Genomic DNA, 25,709 nt, shown 5'->3' with positions numbered 1-25,709 from the left:
CATTTCATCACAGGAAGATGCAGATCAACCAAAACCAGCTTCTTTCTACACTCTTTGTCCATTTTCTCTGCTCCACTCCCACATAGGTGCTCTCTGTAGTTCTACAATTACAGACTGTAGTCCATCTGTTTCTCTGCATACTTTGTTAGCCCCATTTGACCCTGTTTTTCAGTGGTCAGGAACCCCACAGGACCACCACGGAGCAGGTTATTCTCAGCACTGCAGTGACACTGACGTGGTGGTGGTGTGTTAGTGTGTGTTGTGCTGGACACAGCAGTTATGCTGACGTTTTTAAGCAGAAACAGCTATGTTATACTTGCGACTACAAAATAAAGTGCCTGAATATGAGCATCATGCCAAGGGTGTGTTGTTAAGGACGTGACTTAAATGGCAGAAATATCTCCGCTGGCACAACTTGCTCCCTAACTAGGCTAACTACGCTAGCTGATGTTATATCTGGAAAACACTGAAAATAGAGGGTGATTCAGAAATATTCATCCGATTTCAAAATGATTTATTTCACTTGTAAATCATTACAGATCAATGCAGTGAACTGTGGTTTAAATGAGCATAAAGTTTATCATGTAATTTTATAAGTGCTCAATATGAACCTCCTCCAGCTGTATGGACATCATCAGCACCTCAGTCAAATTCATCCCGTACTGGATTGAGCGTGTCGGGCGTCGCTGCACTCACGGCTCTTTCAGTGTGATTTCGGAGATCATCCAGTGCTGTGGAACAAACGACGAACGCTCTGAGCTGCTGGAGATTCACTGCCCATGAAAATCAGGCTGCACAGTTCTGACGGATTCACTCTTATTGAAGTGGAGAACGCAGAACGCTTTCTGCTCAGGGGTCTCATCTCCTCTCAGACTGAAGGGAGGAATCTTCCACTGACAGTCAGAAACTCTATGACCCCCTGTTTCAACTGGATTGTGATTGGTTCCTAGCCGCCTCACGGTTGCAAAAATATGGCGCTTTGAAATCGGACGAATCTTTTCGAATCGCCCTGTATATTTCCTCCTCAGAAATGTTAACCTTTGTGTAAAACCTGCTCTAACTTTGGCTTACATCAGTTTTTTCTCGTTTTTCTTTCCTTGTGATGAACTGAATATCCATTTATCACATTTATTTATTTATTTATTTTACTTTAAAAATGCTTAAATATTAAAATGACTCAGAATGCACATCTATAAACCCAGTGTCGGCTCACATGGAGGTTGGGATTGTTTTGCCACATTGGCAGTAGAAATGCCAATATGTATTGTTGTGTATATATGCAGACACGCGTGTGTGCTAAGCCATCATGAGAATGATCATGTGCAGCGCTATAGGCTGTTATTTCGACTGGATTACTTTAATGTAGTGCTCGCCTTTCTTTCGTTAATAAATATTCCCTGCTTACGAGAATGTCACATTGCCTCTGATGACATATTGTTATGACAAAGCCTGTTATTAGAAATGGCAGTGGCTGTGATTTGAGATGAATGTGGTCATAATGTGATTCATTAGATGCATTGTTGTCAAACGGAACAGCTGAAATTGCTGTAATTGCATTTGTATCTCAAAAAGGGAGTATTTTATTTCCTTGTGTTACGGGGACAATAAAGAGTGTACATTTGCCTATTAGATCATATAAAGTATGTTTTATGATATTGAGAGGCAGTGCTCTATGAACAGTGATTGTCTGTACAGTTTTGGTTGCACTTATTTTCATTTTAATGATGCTCTCGCTAATTATATGGCACTGACAGTTGAATGTATGCCATTGTGTCAAGCGACAAGCACGGTTATATAACCTTTGTATATGATAGCTCTGGATCTGCACTTCAGGTTACCCGCTTACTGCTGGAGAGGATTTCAAAGGATTCCTAAACAGCTCCATCAGTGCGGTTAAATGCCGGATTGAAGACAATTGAATTTGCACAGGGCCTCCTGTGAGGAATCAATATATGGTTTTATTTCCAGCATTTCATCATTGACGTTGATGGGAGAAACCTCCCTCACTGCTTCCCCAGCACTAACAAGTTGTTTGTAAACAGTCAGCATATCAGCGGTTTATAAATAATATAGTTAGGAGAAAAATATCAAAAGTGATTCTGGCAAAGACAAAAAAAAATGTCCAGACTGACTTGAAGTCCATCTTTTGAACTTAAGTACTGACCTCTTTGGCTTGGCGCCTGCCCAAGCTTTCTGCTGCATATCAATTACCGCCAACTCTTGGATGCAGGCAAGAAGATGAGGTGGGAACACTAAGGAAACCGCTTTTGTATCAACCATTTCCTCCCAACAGTGATTCAGTAAAGGAATGAGTTTCCTCTGAAAGGGGAATTCTCCCCAAAGGCTTTAGCCCAGTAAGATAAATAAATGTGTTCTGTAAGCGTGAAAAAAAAACCATTTTGGCAACCCAAAAATGTAGATCAGATTCATACCATCACAGGAACACTCACGTGTGCTGGTATTGCACACAAACGTTATACATTATATGCTGATATAGTTTAGTTCTTTAACTAGCTGTTCTCTCGTAACCTCGTATATCCTAAATGGTAACTTTACAGGAGAAGGAAAAAACCTACTTTACTTTTAATGTAAGTCAATGGAACCAGAATTTTTTCCAAGTCATTTTGGGCCGTTTCTTTTGGTCCATTCATCATTAAATTTACATACAGTGTAAAGGGCAACAGGCATTTTCAAATTATGTCAAAAACTAAAAAACATCAAAAATGGATATACAAGGTTTTTTTCTGACAACAGTGATATTTTTCTGCTTTTCATCTGTAGTGATTGGTTCCTGTATTATAAGGACGCAGTATTTATGGTAACACTTTATTTGGATGGTCCACTGTAGATATTTTGCTCGTTATATATTTAAGTTTAACTTCCAACTAATTATCCTTTAAATGCATTTGAACTTGATCCACTGTAGATGCTTTGTAAATACTCAGTCTGTCTCTAAGTATCGTTCAACTAAATTTCCAATAAATGCTACTGAACTTAAAGTTCAATATGAAAGATTTTATTAAATCTATTTCTAAACCTAAACCTAACCTTAAACTAAAGGTAAAACATACACCTACCTCTTATCCTAGCCCTAACCATGATGTTGTTGATAATCAGCCAGAAAGTATCGCCAGAAAGTTTGTTAATGATTTTAAGTGTCTGTAGAGCATCTATAGGTCTATAGGGGACCATCCAAAAAAAGTGTGATCGTTTTTTATGGTTTTGTTATATTGTTTTTAATTGTTAACATCTGCGTTCGATCCTCCCCGGCCGGGCGACCAGGGTCTTCTCTGTGTGGAATTTGCATGTTCTCCCCATGTCTGTGTTCTCCTGGGTTCTCCGGTTTCCTCCCACAGTCCAAAGACATGCAGTCAGGCCATTGCCCCTAGTTGTACATGTGTGAGTGAATGTGTGTCTCTGTCTGTCTGCCCTGTGATGGACTGGCGACCTGTCCAGCCTTTCACCCTATCACAGCTGGGATAGGCTCCAGAACCCCGCCCCCCGCAACCCAGAAGGAGAAGCTGCTTAGAAGATGTGTGTGTGTGTGTGTGTGTGTGTGTGTGTGTGTGTGTGTGTGTGTGTGTGTGTGTGTTTTCAATCCAAAACTGAGCCAACAATAAATAAAAAAACAGGATAATAACAAATATACTAAAATTATTATAGTTGGCCACAGTATGTGCCTCTGATATCCACTGTACTTGGCAACAGAGAGCACAACACATTGAATTCCGTTATTTTTTAGATAGGCTTTGCACTTTAGCGAATTTTTTCATCTTTTGTAAAAGTGTGACTACAGACAGCACCAGTGTTTTGGCGAGGACTTTGCGCTTCTGTTGTTTTGCTGTATTCCGTGTATTGAGTGAGATGTTGTGTGTTTAATGTGTATTAAACCCGTAACTCCTGCTGATACTTGAGATAAACAGAGATTATAAATCTCTTATGTCTCTTTATAAAAATGAAATAGTTCTGCGTGGCTGACGTTTTTCTGCCCAGAGCGTTTGGATGCCGCTTCACTATGTATTTCAATGACTATTTTCATCACTATTCAAATTATTTGTCTGAGATTTTTCTTCGTCATAGTCCTACTTTCTTCCCTTTTGGCCAAAAACTGAAAGCGTCATTTCTGACCGTTTTTTTAGCCAAAAAGTTTCATTGGATGAAATTTCGCTGCATCCCTGTCTCTTACCTATCAGAGATATCCTCAGATGCCGTTTATGTCTTGTTATTATGACTAGTGATGTGTGCAATGCGTCCACCATGGGATCTGCAGTGCATTTCCCTGCCCAAGGATGTGGCAAAGCTGTGTAACACCATAGAAGCAAACGTTGATGATGTTCATAGGAACCTGGAGGGACTAAAGCTAAATCAGCTAGCTGTCATGTATCATGCTATAGCAACAGTGCTCAGTTGTGCTGTGTCTTTTCCGTGGAGGTCCGTGGAACAATTGCTTGTATTTCAGTTCTTTCACAAGTTAATATCTGTAGTATGTGCTGTGAGCACCACAGTTCCACATGAGTGTTTGTGTGTGTTTTGATGAATCAAGTTTTCATGTACTCCAACAAAATTAAGTAATTTTAGTTAAAATAATGGAAGCCAATCTTTCTCAATTCACTACCATGTTTGTAATATATGGTAAATTGCAGGGCCTGTAGCAATAACAATATACAGCAATATAATTGCATTACTTGTAGTTTCCCACTGTATTTACATTGGTGGTACAGAATATAGGAAGCCCACAGAATGAAAGTATGTGACTACAGAAAGGAGAGTCATATCTACATGTATATTGGAGAATAACTGCAGCTGATAAAACCAAACATCATCATTAAAGGCATGAATTCAGTCCAACAACTTAGCAGGATTGCTATGTGACATAATAGGAGACGATGTTCACCAGTGAATGCAATGAAAGCATTGCTGATATCATTTTAAAGATAAAAATGTGGATACATTGGATAGTTACGGAATGTGGTAAAAGGTGTGGAATGTGTGGAATTCCCCTTTAACTTCACTGTGCCAAAAGTTGCCCTTTATGCCGTTTATACACTGCGGTGATCTTAGAAAAATCAATGCAAATTCATGTAAATTGTTCATTTCTAGAAAACACAAAAGCCCCCGAAAAGAAGAAGTAATGTAGCTTGCCTTTTTAAAAGGATAAATTGTCTCTTATTGCAGTTGTGAAAAAAGCTCTTAATTCAAAGGGAACTTTGAGATGTATGGAAAGTGCTTAATTAGCTGTGTAGTGTCTTTTGCCACCATAAATTAAGAAATGCTGTGCACTTTTGTGGTTGGTGGAGGGGATGTTGAGGTTGGGGTATCCGCTCACATTCTGATGGATGGACAGCACAAATATAGGGGGATTAACTGGTGGGGGATGGTGGGCACTATTAATTTTGCTGAGTTACAGCATATTGCAGCACCACATTATTAGGCCATGCTGTACTTTCAAGGCAAATAGCTAGAAAGAGACACATTTTAAGGAAAAATTGACTCTAACTTGCAGATTTATGCATACAGAATACCGTCTTATGCAACAGTTTGGGCAAGTTACATTCGTTCCTCAATTTTGACAGGGATACTCAAACTTTTGCATATGACCATCGCAATATTGAATACGGAATTTAATATTAAATGTGATTAATTGATCCTAGGTTATGAATACTACAAAACTTTTGCTTTTGCATGCATTAGTGTCTGTATCCTGAGACCTCATTAAGGCTGTCATGCTTAGTTTTTGGAAAAAGGGTATGCATGAATTGGTTTTTGTTTTTTACATTGCGGGCTGTTAAAAGCCTCCTCTCCACACCAGAAGCTGCCCTGTGCCCAACCTCCCCCACCCCCCCACCCCCCCTTTCGAGGGTATTCGGGCAGGGGTCACACGGCTACCACTCACCCCTGCAGTGGTGCGGATGTAGTGTCACCACACGTTCACTCTGCTCTCATCTCCGCACTGCCAGTGACCCTGGCCCCGGCTCTCGTGCAGCCAGGCTGTCCAGGTGGCTCCCGCAGCTGTGGAGCAGCCCAACTCTTCCCCTTGCCTGATTTCATTTCACTCCCCATAGACGCACAGCTGGCTGGCCAGTCTTCACACTGACTGGCTTTGGCCTATAAAGAGGGCATAACGGAGCATGTCTATAGTAAGAGGCCTGGTGGGCTCAGAGGGCAGTGAAGGGAATTTCTTGAGATGTGGGTGTTTTAAATTGAATGGCATGTCAATACAGAGACATTCCTCTGTACTCTGTCTCAATAGAATACAAGCTAATATAAGCTGGAATGCAAGAGGTTTTAGTCTTTTTCATTTTTTTTTAAATAGTCTGGCTGAATGACTTGGATTGCGTTTTTTTCTATCGATGTCTCCTTTAAATGTTCTTACATGCAAGTACATTAAAAGGCAATATACAGATGTTCACATCATGAAAATTATTGTTCATTACATGAACTATTCAGTACATTAACTATTCGAAACGATGACTTATTAAGTTATTGGAGTAAGTAATAGAGTTCTGGACCCACCAGATCAATGAATGTTGAGAGGCTAACTCAGGCATTAAGTAAGGCATTACTTAATTACTTTCATTCATGAAATGTAAATGGAGTCATCAAAGCTTCATAGACAATGCGTTATTGATGAATTAAAATGGTTTTTTGACAGCTACTATTTAGAGCTGGGTTTCGAAATTCAATACCTTTAAAGTACCCACTGTATTACTTAAAAGCTACAGTGCAGTGATATTGTGCTGATATCTGATATTTTTCATGCATATGGATCAGTTTAGAAATATTATGTTTAGAGGAAACGTTATAAACATAATCAAAAATATCAGTTACATAAACATATACAAAGTGTAGAAACTTGGACTAGGTCCGTCAGTCTAGCATAGATATGCTACACTCATTAGTGCAGTGAAATGAATGGCGCAGTAGCCCGACGTTGTCCAATTGTTCTGCTCTTCCAGAGTTCAGTGAATACGTCATCAAATAGCAGTTGAAATCTAAACGTCTGTTGATGCTGATACTTTTTGATGCAAATATACTGTTATGATTCTAATATTATGGTGCATTCCTACTTTTGAGAATCGAAACATTTACTGTCAGTCAGTACTGAATTTCAATACCTAAGTGGTCAGTCTTTGCTCATTTAAGCTATTATGCATGCTTGTTCCAAAATCTAGGCGGCGGATTGGCTGGCTAAATTACCTTACGTTTGCCTCACTTTAAGCACCTCACACTCATTTCTAGTTTAAGCCGCACCCACTTTCAGTCTGTAATTTAAATGAAACTGTTGAAAATGGGTCAGGCATCGGTATCGAAGTTAATAGGTATCAGTATTGGTATCAATACTGAAAAAAGTTTAACAATATCCAGCCAGTAGTATTTTAGGATTATGATAATGAATAGCTGACCTGGTTAGGATGATGAAAATGGTTAATTTAAGTAATTTAAGTTAGATTTAACTATCTGATGTAGTAATTTCCGTAGTAGAGCTGGCACTGCTAAATGCTGTAAATGTAAGTGTAAATGCATTATGATTAAGCAATCTAATATTTTTGATAATTTACCAGTTTCTTTAAAAAAAAACCCGAAACAAACAGTAACAGTAGATTCAACTGAATTAAAACACGCCAGCAACCTTTCAACCTTTACACTGTGTGAACATGGTCGTTCTTCTTCTTATGATTATTATTATTAATCAGCTTTTATTGAGAAATTCTCAGAGTCCTGTTTCCTCAGTACAAATTCTTTCCTTTCATCTCCAGCAAGGCAAGGTAAGATATTGCAGCGACCTGATTGGCTATTGACAACAATCCTTCATAAAACAGGTCATTAACCATCTCACACTGTATGAAACTGGCCAGAATGGTCCCATATAATGTCTGAAAGGATCAGCGCTTCTTGGACAGCTCAACTATTGGATTGAAAGAGACAATTACATCACATTAGAAGACAGTTAGTGGCTAAAGCCAGACACTTTTGCCTCAAAAAATGGCTTGCAGTGCTTTTAGCAGAGGATCGATATCAGCAGTGATGCTGACCGTATTAAACATGACGTGACCTATCCAGATTAGACCTTTTCAGTTGCATTAGATATTTTAAGTATGTGTATGGGGTTATGGTTAGCGTGTGATCACATACCTGATTTAATAGTAATTTCTTGATATGTTGGCACATAAAAAAATGATAATAAAATGGTAACGCTTCCTTAAACCCTACTACATAGTACTGACATAACCCTGCCATAAACATGACATGGAAGATGGTCATATGCTGTTAATAGTTCTTATGACAGATCTTGTTCACGAATATAACAGCGTCATGTTACCATTAACTATAACAGGTGTCACATTGTGTGATGTCACAACGGCGGCTTAAATTACATTGAGCACAAATGAGCATGTGACATAAGCTGTGACGACAAACATTAAGGCATCTGTTATGACTTTTGCCAGGAACAAAATCTGTCATGACAACTGTTAACAGCATATAACATCTGTTTATGGCATGGCTATGTCAATGCTATGTAGACAAAATATATGTTTCCCCCTACTGTAAAGCAGGCCAGGCGGCCAGACTCCCTGGATAAACTACAGATGTTAGGATGTAACTCGCAGGCTAACGTTTGCTTCATAGTGTTTGTTTTTTGTGTGTTATGCGCTCGTTTCTTCTGAAGGAGCAGCGATGATGCCATAATGATCAAGAGCAGATGTATTTGGGCTTTCCTATAGACTTGACAGTCTATTCTTATGCACGGGTCTTATACATTTCTGTACTATATGGGCATTATTTCTTGGCACAGTATGGCATTTAAAGCATTAAATCACACAAGTTGTTCTGATTATAAATTAACGTACTATTTTTAATCTCTTAAATGACCAGGGCCCACTGAAAGGCCCAAAAGTCCTATTACACATTTCTATAACCTAAGAATAGCTTAACCAGTTCACATTGAAGTCCCTGTAGCTACTGAATAATAAGCCTTAGTATTTAATAAGTCTGTCTTTATTCACTATATATTTTAAAAATTTTGATGATACTATTCCAACCCCACATGCAAATCTAGAGGAAACACTGAAAAAGACTCTAAATTACTGTATAAGACACTGATTTGGAAAATAAGAGTTAAGAGTTATCAGATTAGCTGGTACCTTGAGTTTAGTTTATTGATATCTGTAGAGAGAAAAACCTGGAAAGGCTCGTCTCGGTTTGTTTGGTAAAACTGTGGTAACGGTTGCCCAACCAAAGCGCAGCTGGCCCTCTGTTACCTTAGTTTGGCAGCTCTGACATCTTAATGGAGCGGCAGGGAAAGTCACCTTGATGACTCTTTCAGCGCTATGTGTTCATTTGGGCGTCTCTACGTGTGGGGGAACAAGGCCCAGCTGGAGAACTGGCAAGGTAGCGCTTCTGAGCACAAGGGGGGTGGCTATTTTTCGCCCAAGCTTCCCGAATCACAATCACCCCAACTACTTTACACAGCAGCATGCCCGCCTCCCAATCACACATGAGCCCAGGCTTACCCCAAAAACTCATTTCTTTCTCTCCCTTTGGGTCTCTCTTTGTTCTGCAGATTCATACCCCAAAATCAGGTCAGTCTGCCTTTTAGTTTTCAATTTCGCCATTATATATAAAGAGCGGGTTATTTCAGAACTCGGGCTGGAGTATGTTTATTTTTACAATGCAAGATGAATAAGGTATAAAAAAAATAGAAGAATTTATGCAAATGTGTTCATAGTAAGCATTATAAATATTATAAATGTAACCTTTGGTTTGATGAAAGAAGGCTTTTTGTAGCGTAATTATCAGATGTATGATTAGTGAGAAAAGAGCACTGTGATTATGCCATGGAAATCAAATTTCATCAACAGATAGATTTACACACTGGGTAATCGGACCTGCTCGTCTTTATGTCCTCACTATGCAATCAATTATAAAAGGGACACTCTGTGCTCTTGAGGTCTGAGCCTTTGCCAACGTGTGTGTATGTGTGTGTGTGTGTGTGTGTGTGAGTGGGGGGGGGTGGTACGTCTGTTTTTGTATATATGCCCTGCCTCTGTGTCAAAGTGCGAGAAAAGCAGGGCTAACATACAATGTCAAGATAATCATCTGTGAATTCTGTTGTTGTTGTTTTTTAAGGTTCTGAATAATTCAGTTGTTAAGTGTTAAACAAAGTCATTCAGAGTGTTCTGAGGTGAAATACTCCATTCCCTGGAAACCTACTCTGATTCATTCGCAGTGGTGATGATAGGAACCAGATGCCTGAAGAGTTTAGTCTCTAAGAGTTCCCTCGCAGAAAGCTATTACATGGAAGGGTTACGAATTTGTTGGCTGATGCCTGAGACATTGTAGTTTGTTTATTTTTGTTTTTTTTTATTTAAGGTGGAGAGTGGATTGTATGGCAAAGTGGTACCCAAAGAAAACTCATATTTTCAGATTTAACCTCAATTTTACCAACATTGCATGAAAATATTCACACGTGTGCATGTTCACTGGTTTGGATGCTAAATAATGAAATGTCTTATATTCGTTTTGTTGACATTACGAACCCTGGTTCCTATCAGCACCTCTGTCAGGAAATCTGAGTCTATGAAACTCACGTTTAATTTCAAGAGGCAGTGAAACGAAATAACATTTCTCCAGGACCATGGTGCACCACAAGTGCAAAACAATACACAATGCAGACAATACAGTGCAATAAATACAAAAACAGGCCACAGGCAGTACACAATACTGACTGATTGTGCAAGACAGGATGCAACAGACTATGACATATCAGCAGATAGCCTAACATATAGCTGTTGTTGGAAGAAAACCGTGTATGTCCAAAATGACAACTTTACAACAGAAGGAAAAAAACTACTTTACTTTTAATGTAAGCAGACATTTTTCAAAGTAAATTTGGGTAATTTCTTTTAGTCCATTCTTCATTAAATTGACATATAACGTAAAGGACAACAGATATTTTTAAATTACGTCAAAAACCGAAAAATGTCTAAAACGGAGACACAATGTTTTGTTCTGAAAGCAGCGATATATGAGCAAAGCAGTCAGAACCAGGTAGCACATCAAACCACTCTAAATGACTTTGTTTACCTCTCAATAATTGACTTATGCTGATTTTTTTAATGCAAATTCTTAGTGAAAGAACAGAAAACCTTTTAACTCAAACACTTTTTATAAGCATGATTTGATTCATTGGGTTATTTTAGGCCAGGGCAGTATGACAATATATATTGTTATTGTGTTAAATATGTCACAATACAGTACAGCATGCTTTTCTAAACATATCGTGATTATCATTAGTAATTAGATTCCGTTATAAAGAGACCAAAATTTTGTGCAAAATATTGAATAAAATAATTTTTTTAAATGACACATCACTTTTTTTTTTTGTTCCAGCCGGTTAGATAAATATTGTGATGCATCACAAAAATGTCTTGAAGTGTCAAAATATTATACCACCTCTATGTTCTGTACAAGGGCATACATCAAAATGATTGTCCATGGTTATTGACCATGCGCTACAGATGCGGCAGATAAGGTTAAGGTTCCTTTAAGGTTAGATTTAGGCAACTGTATTAACTGTATTAACATGTAGGTAGTTACTAATATTACATATGGGACAAACGTATGACGGCACGTCCCGCCGAGGTATAAAAACAAAGCTGTGTGTGAGCTTTAGAGCAAGTGCAGAGAGAGAAGGGTCTGTACTCTGGCATATATCCTCATTAGCTCCTCTGGAGACAGACTCTGTAGCGGATGACCTTTGCCCTTTGGGCCGGGTGACGGATGCTGCGGTGCTGTCGGTTGTCAGCTGGCTGGCAGTGTGTCTGCTCTGGTCTGCCCACTCCTCTCCGCACACTCATTCATTTTGGCCCCGGCCTGTGCCGGTTCCTGCTATAATAACACTGCACCGCGCTGACCTGCTCGCCATTCACACCTGAGACACACACACGCACACGCATACACACACACACACACACAGCGCAAATGGATTTGTATTATCCTCCTGCAGGAGTGCACACCACTATGGATTTTCAATCTGCTTTAACTGTGCTGATTTTTTACTGATGCAGTTTGTTGTGATTTGGTGCAATGATATTGGTGGAGCAAAAATGCAGGAGCAAAATCACTGTAGGCAACAAACGTAACCGTACTGGTGTGATAAATATACTGCGGTGATATTGGCTGTAATGTCCGAGCTAATTTATACACACTGTGATAGATGTGCTCGCTAACGCCGGGCGCTATTGAACGAATTCAGTATCACAATATTTTGCAAATGTATTGCAGGATTTGATGATATATAAGTTAAATTTTAGCTCACGCTTCCCGAGGGCTGCTACTCCATGCTGAAAATTGTCTTAAGCCCTATTTGAGCTGGATTAGTTTTACCAGAAGACGTCCGGTAATGTAATTTGTGTGTGATTTGAATGGCTGAATTGCACAGCATAAAGGATCCGCGTAATTACTCCAGTAGCCTGGATTAAAACTTAAACGATAATGATTGTGCACAATCATAAAATAAGGGAGGGAATATACACCAAATTGTGGATTTCAGTAGTTGTGAACCCGAGGATTAAGGAATTGGGTCAAATCAAGCTCAGTTAACTGTTAGCCTTGTCTTTATTTTGCCAAAAATAGGCACAATTTTTTATTGCCCGGTTTTGTTATTACATTACTGTGATGTTGATTCAAACAGGACTCCTAGTACTGAGAGAGCTCTGAGGTCACCTAGCTGTAGAAGGTAGTTCACTCCAGAATGATTACTTAGCAGATTTGTAAAAGCTACAGATATTACAGATTCGTACAGGATTAAAGTCACAGATCTTGTCGGTTAGTCACCCAAATTACAGCACATCCCCAGGTAAAACTAATCCAGCTCAAATAGAGCTTTACACACCACCTGCTACTGCTTGTATTATTTGGGCTGTGTTTTGTTCTGTAGGGCAGTGTAGAGAACAGTCTTGTAAGCATTTAGGTAGTTTAATAGGTTCAACTTCTATATGCTTTTAGTCATGTTCTCATACTCCCATAGCAATGTCATATGCGAGGATGTTTTTGAACCATAAATGTAACTCCTTTTCATTATAAGTCATTTTCAGTTACGGAGTTGCATGTATAAATCATAGAATTCACACTTATAATATTTTATTCGATAATGGTTGTAATAGGATAGACTGTTTTGAACCATATAAATAACTCGTAAATAAATAAATAACTAGTTTACAGCCACCTCATGACGGGGTTAGTTTTAACGCAGTGTTACAACTAAGCCTCCTAAAGTTGGCTTAGAACTCCATCCTCCATGTAAATATAGAACCGTTTGTGTTTTGGCTGTTTTCTGCACGGATTCACTAAAATGTCTTATAGATACAAATATATATTCTAGTTTTATTATGTTAGTGGTGATATAGCCTAAACATTTGGCAGTCTCTTTTCATATGTATTTCCGTTGGAAAGCTTGTCTGGGCCTGTCTTGACGCTAGGCCTGTCATGGTCATGAACCTATGATCAATTGCCATATAAATAATTGCAATTAACAATTACACATTGCATGCATACATTGTATTATGTATATACTTTGTTATGAACATTGTACTGTATTTATACAGTGAGCCTAAAGTGGCTAAATTGACTTATGCCCTGTATTGCTTCCTAGCTGTTGATACAGATGCATCTCAAGCTCAAATAAACAAACATTACTCACTGCTGCCCTCTAATGGAACACACATTAGAAACATTTTGTTATTTTAGGAAAACCACTTGAAATGGGTTTGCTGTAATCTTTCATTAACATGAATCCAACTGATAAAACACACCCAATTCACATCCTGTTTCTTACAATCAAGCATGCTTTTGGGAGCTAAAAACAGTGGAAAATAATGGTCAGCTAAAATAATTGCAATCAGCTCAACTTATTGCAGTCAGACAATTATGCAATGATTATGAAAGGTCTATATAATACCAATATCAGTAAACCAGCATAAATGATATATCATCCCGCACCATAACTTGCCCATGTTGGCTTTGGTTTACATGCAGGAAAGCATTTAATAGTAGTAATATGTGATTCTGGAAAGGAAAGCATGTCTGTGATGCCTGCTCATTTGTCAGGATTTCCAGTACCAAACCAGTGGGGCTTTTCTGGAAGACAGGCGCGGTGAAAGTATGTGTGGAGTGGGGGTTCGCAATTTGTCAGGCTTTTTTTATGAACAGCACTAGATTAAAAAGGTTCCACGTTCAAGACAACAAAACAAGGACATGTTTCCATTTCATCCGCAGCCCTTTTCACATTCTCTCAGCCTAAAGCCCTAAAAATCCCCTCTTCCAGCTCCCTGCTTTAATGCCAAACACATTCAGAAAGAACAGTTGGTCTTGGAGACGGCTTTGCTAGATATGAATATCAGATGTAAATGCTTTTATGCTTTATTGGCAGCATATCGGCGCTAATACACACTTTATTTTCGCTGATGATGATGGTCTGTTTTGCTAGTTCATATTGCATTTTCTCATTTTCTCATATACACACACGCACATTGTGAATTAGATTATAGGAGCGCAATCCTAGGGTTATGCTCAGTAATCTTAATGGACCATTGAACTTTTGTACCGCATGCTTGATGAGAAGGAGACAATATTTCATGAGAAGTTAACTTTTATGTAAGTATATTGTAATTACATTTAATTAAATGTAATTATATGTTTAATTAGTTTATGGTACATTTATTTTTAATGAAATAAATAAGAGAAATGTAATGGTTGTTCTTTGTAGAGGATGCAAAACATGCACACATATATAAATATATATAAATTTTGGTGGCAATTCAGCTATTCAGAAAATAAATAGAATAACCCATATATGCATACATATCTCTATGGGTCATTCTACAGAAACGTACTCTTTTCTATCTGTCCATAGTAGTCACTGGTGTTACTGATGGTCACTGGTGTTAAACATAATAAAGGAAACACCAGAGACATTTTTAATGAAAGATGCATTTTACAAAACGGCTGCTACAGAGCATCAAACCACATGCTGTCAATCATGGAACATCCACTAAAATATGTCGTTTAATTCATTCATTACCTAAGAATAAAGTCAGTCACACCAGTGACGTCAGCTGATAGCTTCATATGAAATCATGAGCTAAATGAGAAAATCTCTGATAACTGAAAAGACACAGTGGACTTACCATGTGCTTTACTTCATAGATCCTCAGAAAATAGGTTAAGTGATGTCATCCCTCTGATCTTTATTTCAAAATAAGAGATTTATTTCTTACACGACTCCTGGTGACAACAGCTTTCATTATATATTGTATAATATTTATTTGGCTTTTGTTTTCTTTATACCATTTAATTTATATATTCCATAGTCATGTATAGATTATTGTAATTAAAATAGCAAAAAATTTGTTTTTTCTTCTAAATATGGCCTTTTACACATGACTGTGGGGGCAAGCACTTCTGTGGTGCTTGGAATTCTAGATAATTGATTTAAAAAACAATATTGCCAATATTGCTGGTTCCATTGTGTTATTAGAAACACAATTCAGTTTATTAAACACATTTCATTTTAAGCCATCACGCTAGTTAGATGCAGGATTATGTAACTTAATAAATAAAACTGAAGTCAAACACTCGCTGAGTTTTTTTTTTTTTTCATTGATGTTCAAACAAATTTCTTTAACACTCGTATTCAAACACAGTTCTCTGATGTAAGCTTGTCAGTGAAGCGCTATATGTATATAAAGCACTTTTAAGGGAGGGCAGTCCACACACCGTAAATCAGACCTGAGCCTCCGTCTGGTCCTCCTCTCGGAGGCTCGTCAGTCGGACAGCATTTGATGGGTTTAACCCTTGAAGTGCTGCGAGAGGTGTAATTGGCCTTGGCTTTGTGCTCCAGCGCTCTCTCGTTCATTTTCTTTCGCTCGCTCTCGCTCTCCCTCTCTCTCGTGCTCTTTCTCTCTCTATCGCTTTCTTTTTCTCTGTCTCTCTCTCTTGTCCTTGGGGGCCCCCCCACCCCCTCCACACTCATCGCCATGTCTGGGCCCAAAGCCCGTTGCCATGGCAACCCCAGGAAGAGTTAATGCAGCAGGAGCCAGAAATTGTATTATCTTTTCCTCCCCCCCCAACATCACCACCACCCCCCCCCCCTTGAATTTTTTCAATGTTTTCCTTTTTTTTTTTTTTTTTTTTTGGAAACAGGCAAATGTGAGAGAATTCTCGTTCAGGTTAGCACAGCGCACTAAATAAGCAGCTATAGGGTCGAGGAGAGCCGAGATGAATATTTGAGTCTGCTGGTGGCAGACTGTAATTTCTGCAGCAATCATCACTGAATAAATAATAATAATAATAATAATAAATTATGAGGAGTTTGAAAAGGGGGGGGGGGTCGGTCTCAGTTAAAAGTCCGTCTTGGCTTTTTGACCTTGAATTACTTTGACATGGCACTGCAAACATGCCTTTGTTTGTGTAACCACTTGGCACTAGATAAGAGCAGACAGCTATTTGAGGGATTTCATCTAGTTGCGTGGGACCCTCGGGTGGTCTGAATATCAGTCATTCACAGAAACTGTCATGCTTTGCGGGAAATGCAAACGTCATTATTGTGCACTTTACACATGCAAACCCGAGTTGGTCGCTTTGTCGTTAAGTTCAAACCTAGAATGAACCTATCCTACAGTTTTGCTTTATTCTTCCTTTGTTCTTTAGATTCCACTTATGACATCTGGGTGGGTTTGTGTACTAATTCACCTTCCAGCCTCTCTTCGTCTTCTAAAATTAAACAACTGTTTTTGTTACTGTGCCAAAACGGCCGTATATGTCTATACATGTGCTGTATGGGCTGGGAAGTGAATGCTACATGTACAGTGTATACATAGTACATCAAACAAAAAATATTTAGTTTGATATGGGCTCTTTATTCCTCATATTTGTTCCCCTGATGTGTACTTATGAAGTCTGTACTAAAACCAGACATAATTCATTTTTACATGGATATTTTTCAACGTTCCTTTGAACCAAACAGACTGTTTTTGTTAGTGTGCTGTTAAAATACATGTAAATCACTTCTGTTTTGATTTTGCACTGCATTGTACCTCATTGAAGGACCGGTGATATTCTTATATGCTCTTTATAATTTAACATTGTTGTCAGGACAAAACCTCGTATCTCCACTTTTGACGTTTTTCAGTTTTTCACATAATTTGAAATTACCTGTCACCCTTTGTATTGTGTGTAAATTTCATGATGAACGCGACAAAAGAAACAGCCCAAAATTACGTGGAAATACTTCTGGTTCCATTGACTTGCATGAAAAGTAAAGGTTTTTTCCTTCTCCTGTAAAATTTCCATTTTGGAGATACGAGGTTTTGATCCGACAACAACGATAAGTGGGTGGTGCTAAACTGCTATAAGCTAAATAGGCAGAAATATGTTAATGTGTTGGTTTTTGTGACATCACAAAAAAACAGTTCATTTAAAATGGGCATATATGTCCATCCATGTGCTGTTATGGGCTGGGGAGTGAATGATGTGTTTACACAGCACATCAAACTCTTTTATATGATGTGGTCTCTCTAAAGGCCCGTGTTCCTCATATTTCTTGAATTTTATTTATTCCCCAGATGTCTTTTTAAAAAAGTTTGTTTGGGTTTATGTGCCAAAAACCAGCTGTTATTAATTTTTACATGGCAATTTTTCAATGTATCTTAGAGCCGAACAGGCTGTTTTTGTTACTGTGCCATTAAAATATATGTAAATTGCTTCTGTTCTGATTGGCTGTTCTGTGTACTATAGGCTCTGTGCCTATAGTAGTTTAGTGTACCTATAGGCTTTATTCAAACAGTTTATTGAAAACTGGCATACGTGAAACTCTTTTATTCTTAAAAAAACAGAGAGAAAAACATCTGATATTGGCTGTTTAAAAGATGCCCAGTCCATCTCAAGCTCTGCTGTGCTTTTGTTGCTCAGCCTCCCCTGCTTGTCTAACTAAATATTCTTCCCCATTTACTGCAGTGATAAGTGTGGGCCTAAGGGCCAAAGCCACCCCCCTTACCAAGTGCACCAGATTTCCCTAAAATCCCAGTATTAACCACTTTGTAATCCCTCCATCCTCTGGTGATAAACAAGGTGGAATGGTGCGAGCTTTAACCACTGGAAAATTAATAGAGTGCCATTAGGGCATGAAAGCAGGCCAGACAAAAGAGTGGAGGGAATCGGGGCAGCTGGTGTGACATGATAGTCCAGAGTTGAGCTAAAACACAGGTTTTTTTTTATACAGCTCATTGCTAATTAAGTACTGCAGTGGCCGTCTGGAAGAGCTGCTACTTTCCGTGTCTTAAAATGCAAAATGCTAATGTGTGAAACAAGCCCAGACAGATGCTGTGTTTATTGGTAAAAAATTCTGCCCTGTGGGGAAACCTCCAAATAATCGGCTATCGCCGGCTCCATTCGTGTGGCAATTGTTGATAGCGAGAACATCTAGCCGACTTGACTCGAAGCTGAATTTGCATGCACATGAATTTGCAATGCAATTTAGCGAAACCTGGGCCGTCCTTGGTCTCTGCAAGCAGTCCACAGCCTCCTGGCGTCCTCCTGCAGAAAATCAAGGCAGGACTGAATGGAGGGCCCTGGCCCCTGTCTAATGGTGGTGGGTAATTAATTTGGGAGCGCTTGCCAGCAAGGAATGGTGGAGGGCAGAGCACATGTGTGTGCGCTCACTTTTGTTGTGGCTGCTTTGTGGTGGATTTATCAGTTCCTGTGCAGTTGAGGTTGGAGGACCTCACCCATAATTCTAATCTCTTTTTTGTCTTCACTCTCTCCACTGATAAAGCGGCTGTCCGTTGTTATTCTTCCTTATCAGGAATCAGCGGCTTCCCTGTCTCTCTCTCTCTCTCTCTCTCTCTCTCTCTCTCTCTCTCTGATGGTTAATGCTTCATTACTGATTTGTTACTATAAACATATTCTTTGGCATCTTATGCTATGAGAATATACGTGTTTGAAACCTTTTCTGTGACGTGCTCCTCACATTACTGGTGCTAATTGACTGAAATGTCATTCACAGTAGGAGTCAACTTTAATGAAATGAAACGAACGGCATACAGAAAGAAGGATATTCTTTTCATTAATGCGACAAATTTGATTCATTAAATCAATTACATTAATTACTTTGGAAGAATTATTTCCTTGGCTCAGGAAAGTATTGAAAGAAAGGAAAAAAAACCCTTCTGCCACGTCTAGTGTGGAAAAAAGAAAACAGACGTGAAAAATAATCAAAGCAGTGCACTAAATGTTATGAATAATGCACTTGTGTGTGAAGGCTTTGCTCACCCTCACCCTTCATGCACCAGGCCACATTGTCTTTGCCAGCGATAGCGCGAACTAATGATTCCAAAAACCCTCACTGCCAAGCGATTTCCGACGCGCCTTCGGCGAACGCTTCTCCGAGCTCTCTTTGGCTCGAACGGTCGACTTCAAAACTCCCAACAGTGACACATACTTTCCTCTGCCGGCAGCTTTCCTTACCCCATGTGGTGGACATTACCCTCTAGACTGACAACTTCTCCAGTTTCCTGCAAACTCGCCCCTCTCTGTATGTGATGCCAGATGACTGTTATTAGTGGCCCTTTACGGCCCGAACACAGAAGTTTCCAGAAAAGGTCAGGGAAGGGAAAAAAAGCCAAGAGAAAAAAGACAAAGAGTGAAAGAAACGAGTTCTGGCTGCCAACGAGGCATTTGCTAATAGCGCAATAAAACAATACTGTAAAGCGGCCCCTGAAAATAATTGCAGAACTGTGTTTTTATTTGCTAAAGCTCCAAGGCAATAAACCCGGCTAGCATTCAGGCCTACCCATAGCACCACGAATGGAAAAAAGAGGGTGCGCTGTCCTTTTGAGCCGTTTTATATGAGGAAGAAGGGATGGCAGCGCGGACCTGCTAAAACAATTATCATAAAACGAGGGTATTACACGAATTTTATATTCGCTCTCCTCTGTCTTGGAGAGGAAGGCCGACTGTGTGGTCTGGAAAAGGGACTCGTTAACGGTCAGAGGCTTAGCGCTTTGGCCATCCATTGCCATTATTTGACAGTTGTGTAGTGCAAAGAAGACCAAATCGCACATTATTTGCTGCACATTGTCTATTATAGCAAATCCACAGATGTTTGTGGAAGATATTTGTACATGTTTAGTACAGTCTTATTGTTATACATTGCTCAGTATTGCACTGCTGTTTATCTTAGTTATTCATAAATGCCAAATGTCAAAGCTTGTAAAACTGATTATCATCTTCCTGCCAAGAAAATGTCAAAAAGAATCATTTCCATGATGATTAAAATCAGCGATCATGTTTCTCCCAAGTACTAGAGCAGACATCGCTGACCCTCTTTGTTGCTATGACTAAAAATGAAACCCCAAACTGACCCCTTCCTCCAATAAAGTGACTGCTGAGTCACTATCCAAAGATAGTTGACCCTAAACAGTTGATTAAACCTAAACATATCAGAACGGCCAAGCATTATTATACCCCAAGCATTATTTCTCTGAACTTATACTAAGCAATAGAACAGTCATTCAGAAAGAGTCCCTCTGTACTCTACTATAGATTTCCACAATTACAATTTTGCTGTCATCCAATATCTTATATTTATATTTTAAGAATTTTATACTCAAAAAGCATTTAGTTGAACATCACTGTCAATTCTGAATTATCACACACTCATATTCAAACAGCCAAAACACTAAATAACAGCAAAAAACATCAAATAATATAAGCAGTGTAATAATGGAGCTACCCAGAAAATGTGTTATATTATCTTTTTTTGTTATACTAGCCATGATTTGCCAGTTCATATTCAACTGTTCAACCTGTATTGCTGTTAGTTCAGCGATCACAACTGCTGCATAATTCAATCGTTCCAATGTAAACAAAGTCATTCACATAGGTTTGATGTGAAATGTCTGACTGTAGAGAAACTTACCGTCTTCAGTGTCTTTACAGTGGTGGTGATAGGAACCAGAGGTCATGGCATCCTTACTACAAATACAGATATTTTATATAATGTTGATAAAGTAGTACAAATTCCTGAACAGTAAATGTTCTTTGGGGTCTATTTTGCCTTACAACACCCACAGTGTACCTCTTTGCTATGAATGGATTTAAAAATACATGCTTTTGGCCAAAACCTGCTCAAAATTACCATAAAACGATGTTTCAGACATCAGGAGGGAGCTTTTAGGTGTATTAAACTCTTCAGGTGTCTGGTTTCAATCACCACTGCTGTGAAGAATTCTGACTCAGTAGGTTTCTTTGGAACAGAGCATTTCACTGTAAACTGCTATGAGTAACTTTGTTTACATTTTAACTGAATTGTTCCGAAATCTTGAGAAATCTGTGGAATTCCTTTTTAAACAAAGTGGAATGCTAATTACTGCCCTGTCATGGACTGGCGACCTGTCCAGGGTATTTTTGCCCTTCTGCCCAATGAATGCTGGGCTAGCCTCCAGCACCCTCTGTGACCCAGAAGGATAAGTGGCCTAGAAGTTGGGTGGATGGATGGAGTGCTAATTATCACTGTGTGTGTGTGTGTGTGTGTGTGTGTGTGTGTGTGTGTGTGTGTGTGTGTGTGTGTGTGTGTGTGTGTGTGTATACATATATATGTATACACACACACACACACACACACACACACACACACTCACAAAAGACAGCCAGTTTTCATGAAAATGAATCATCTTTTAAGAATAGAAAGATAAGAATTTTTTCCTGGCTTTCCTATTTTGGGACTGCTATTCTGTTAAAAGCCCATCTAGATACAAACATGTCCAGTTAGCGTATAGCTATACGTTTAAATAAGGCAACAGACTGTTTCTTGTAATTTGTTCTGCTCATATGTCAGTCCGTACTAAATAAACTAAAGTAAATGATTTGTGATTTATGATAGTATCAAGCTGATTAAACTTAGATGTATCTGAAAGGCCAAGCATTATTATATCCTGAGCAAAATTGAATTTCAGATGTTTGCCAAAAATCTGAAAGAAATTATCTCTATCTTAATAAAAATCTCAGTGAGTGCACGTATTTCCCATTAGCATTGAGAGTCGCTGAAAAAAAATCCTCATCGCTGAACCTCTGTTGCTGTAGACTGAAAGAAAGGCCCAGTCAAGCTGACTCCTTCCTCCAATGAAGTGACTGGCCAGTCGTTATCCAAAGATTAGTGACAGTACCAGGCTTTGGTACAGCGAGCCCCTGGGGTCAAAGGACTTGGCAGGCTCTTGGCTTCTCCCGGGCCGAACATGGCCGCACCGTGACGACCTTTAGAAGCCGCCGCCTTTTCTGCAGCTCAGCAGCTGAGAAAAGGGGGACTTTATCACTTCTCCTCTCCAGCACTATCTACTGCAGCCTATCTGATCCAATAATCCAGCACCAATCATGTGCCCCCCTAACCACCCCCCCCCAACTCCCCCCAACTAGGCCGAACTCTCTGTCACTTCCACTAGCCACAAGCCAGATTGTTATACACTCATAAAAAATAAAGGTCCCACTTTTTTCTGAACCATTTTTCATCTTTAAAGAACCTCTAAAGGCCTATACCAGCTAAATGTTGTTCTTAGAGCTGTCTGTTCAAGCCAGGAACCATTTAGAAACCTTTATTTTAAAGGGCAGTTACCACTGATTTTTTAAAAATTTCAGCATAATTCAGTCACTGAGATGTAAATGAGGTCATTCAGAATGGCTTGATGTTAAATTGCAGAGAAATGTGCCTAAATGAGCCCAAATGAGGTGAAAGGAACAATGTTTACAATGCATATAAAACCTGCACATTGTAATAAGCAATCCTGAAAATGCTAAAATAGTGGAAAATCAAAACGAATATCTGTTTTCTTTGGGTACTTTTTTGCATTATAAGATCCTGCATGTACCGCTCAGCCATGAATGGGTTGAAAACCATGTATTTTCAGCCAAAATCTTTTTATAAACTCTGGTAAAAGTTTTTCAGGGATCATTTCCTGTAAAAACTTTCTGTGAGGTAGCTTTGTAGACTCTGTGGTCGTCTGGACCTGGTGAACAGCTCTGGCTTGATAAGTTTCTCTGGAATGGAGCATTTCACACCAAACCAGTCTGAAAGACTTTATCGCTCAACCACTGAATTATGAAGAAATTCCTGCTTAAGATTGCACATTTTTTGCTTTGGCTTGTTTGAGGGACCTAATTTAAGCGTATCATATCTTGTTTTGTTGACGATATGTTTAGAGACTCTGATGATATCTCCTTTAACTTATCAGAACCTGCCCCCAGCGTAGTTGGGGCATGTTGGCTCAGTATAGGGAATGGGAGCTTTCTGTGTTTTGTCGTATTTACTATCACTGTGCGAAAGAAGCTCATGCTGCCTTTTATTGTTGGATGCAATGATCACTATTCACTTATCACTCATCACTTTATCACTTATTACTGATTCCAAAGAGATCTATTCCTTTACATTTGCTTGTTTAAAATGGCATTAAATGCGATAAAACACGAGTGTTCAGTTTTGGTACGTCCACCAATTGGTTGCATAAGTAATGTGGTTAGTTTATAATCTTGTTTTTGTCCTGGCATGGAAGATGAATGGACTGATGGTGAAAATGTTAATTACCAGCACATTTTTTTTTGGCACATAATGTTAAAGCTGTGTTCTTTGTTAATATTGGTTAATCAGGCTGATGTATAGGTTGGGGTCTAGTATGTACAATACAATGTCCACCGTTTTATTTATTTATTTGTTTGTTTTTGCTTCACACTTGGTTGGTTAAATAATGTGGTTGATTCATATTCTTGTTTTTTTTTTTTCCCTGGTGTCCATGACAAGAGCTGACCACTCTCTCCCCAAGGAACTGTAAATTTGACTCACTAAACCAGAGACGGTACAGGCCTGTGCGAATAATCACAGTCTTCCTTTTTCCAGACTTATCCAAGATTGGATTATTATTTGGTGTGGAATACGCGTAGGTGGTTCCATCACCGTCCCACGCTTAAGGCTTTCATTATACTGGTGATTCGTCTGCTGCTTCACCCTCCAAGAACAGGAAGGGTTTGTCTCTTGTTTCTAGGAATAAAGTCCTTCACTTGCGCAGAGATTTCAGTCCTATTCTTGTCCGTTCCATCGCTTAATTAATGTGGGATTAAAAATAAAAATGTTTAATTAAATGTTAATTCCTTTTTAGACTTAAGCGATTAAAGAAACCAGAGCGTTTGTCTTTGTCACTTGAAGAGTTCGACTGTTTCTTTCTTCCGTCTCTGAGGAGGAAATCACAGATCATAGCTTCGTTAAGCGGCAGTATTTGCTGCTGATTTAAACGTGACAGTTTAAAGATCCTACAGTGTGCGGGAGGCTTTAATGTATAAGGCTTGGAGGACGGGGTCTTCTATGTGTGAAATATTGAGGATTTCCTTGTTTGCAGCGTTGCGAGCTTCAAGGATGAAGAGACCTCTTGTTGCTGGAGAGCAAGTCGGCCCCTAGTCAAACAAGATGAATTTGTTTCTGCGAGGAATTTGGAAAAAATAATGGGGCTTTGTATTGCCAACCCACATGGTATCAATTGAGGCTGCGTCTTTTTTAAGAGGCAGTGCAGGCCAGCGCAGAGGCGGAAAAAACGCTTGGCTCCAACAGGTGGAAAAAATTGTTCTAAGACAGCAACGACAGCACCACCGAACACAGTAATCCAGTGGTATTAGCGCTAAGGAGCGGGAGTGAGGACGCGTTTAAAGAGCAGTTGTCAGTTTAAGTAGCTGCTGTTTTGAAAAATGAGCTCAATTCCCTTCAAGCCCATAAGTGTGTTGCTCCTAAGCAGTTGTTATTAGCTACTTAACCTGCTGAAATATATTATTTATGCCTTGGACCTGTCCAGTGGCGAGTGGATGTATCTGGATGCGAAGCCGGGATTATGAGCGATGACAAGTGTGCTGTCTGTACTATGCGAGTGATGGAGAGCGTGAAATTCGTGAGTGAATGTGAGCCATTGACTTAGCGGGAAAGCGTGCACAACGTATTCTTGATCGAGGCTGACAAGCACTAAACTTTTACAGCCTAATTTACGTCGCCCTCGCGGAATTCCGTCTCGTTAATTGCTATTAATTCCGTCTGTTATTAGACAACGTTGATATATTTTTCCACACAAAGCGATTTCCTAGCTCATAGGACAAAAGCGCTGTCAAAGCATGATGAGGACGTCATTGTGAAGCGTCGCTCGGATGTAAACAAGTGTCACGGTGTGGGGATTTGTAAGGCGGCACGAAAAAAAAACAAAAAAAGTGGCTGGCCATCTGTTTAAAGACATTCAGAATGTTCTGGCAGCCAGGCCTGATCTGTTTAATGTCTCTCTCTCCTGTCGGCCAGAGGCCCTCATTACCGAGATGTGCTGCATTTATTACGATGACATCTATTGCACTGACTCCCATTACATGAGCGTTTGATGTCCTTCAGAGGGGAGAGGGCAAGTATGTCTTTTGTGGCATTGATTTTAAATACCCTTGTTTGGTGAGCTGAGACTAGATTTTACCTGCCACTTCCTTTCAGGCATGGAAGAAAGCCTTCGACACGTCAGAGTACTTATGTAGATACAGCGCCAATATTGCACACTGGGAACGTACATGAATATTTGCTGATAACAAATGTATTAACTAAATAAAGCCTGTGTATAATGAAGGTATTTTTAGAGGTTATATTTCCACCT

The 25,709-nt window shown here is 39.3% G+C and overlaps 1 protein-coding gene across 2 annotated transcripts in view; it reads left to right on the top strand.

The window, feature by feature from the left end:
* Positions 1-25,709, top strand: part of aff2 (AF4/FMR2 family, member 2) — a 321,218-nt gene that overhangs the window by 28,589 nt on the left and 266,920 nt on the right. The window lies entirely within an intron of this gene.

This window comes from Pygocentrus nattereri, chromosome 8 (genome assembly GCF_015220715.1).
Source record: "Pygocentrus nattereri isolate fPygNat1 chromosome 8, fPygNat1.pri, whole genome shotgun sequence".
Classification (NCBI taxonomy): Eukaryota; Metazoa; Chordata; class Actinopteri; order Characiformes; family Serrasalmidae; genus Pygocentrus; species Pygocentrus nattereri.
The sequence above is the reverse complement of the archived record's forward strand: the minus strand, read 5'-3'. Positions and strand labels throughout refer to the sequence as shown.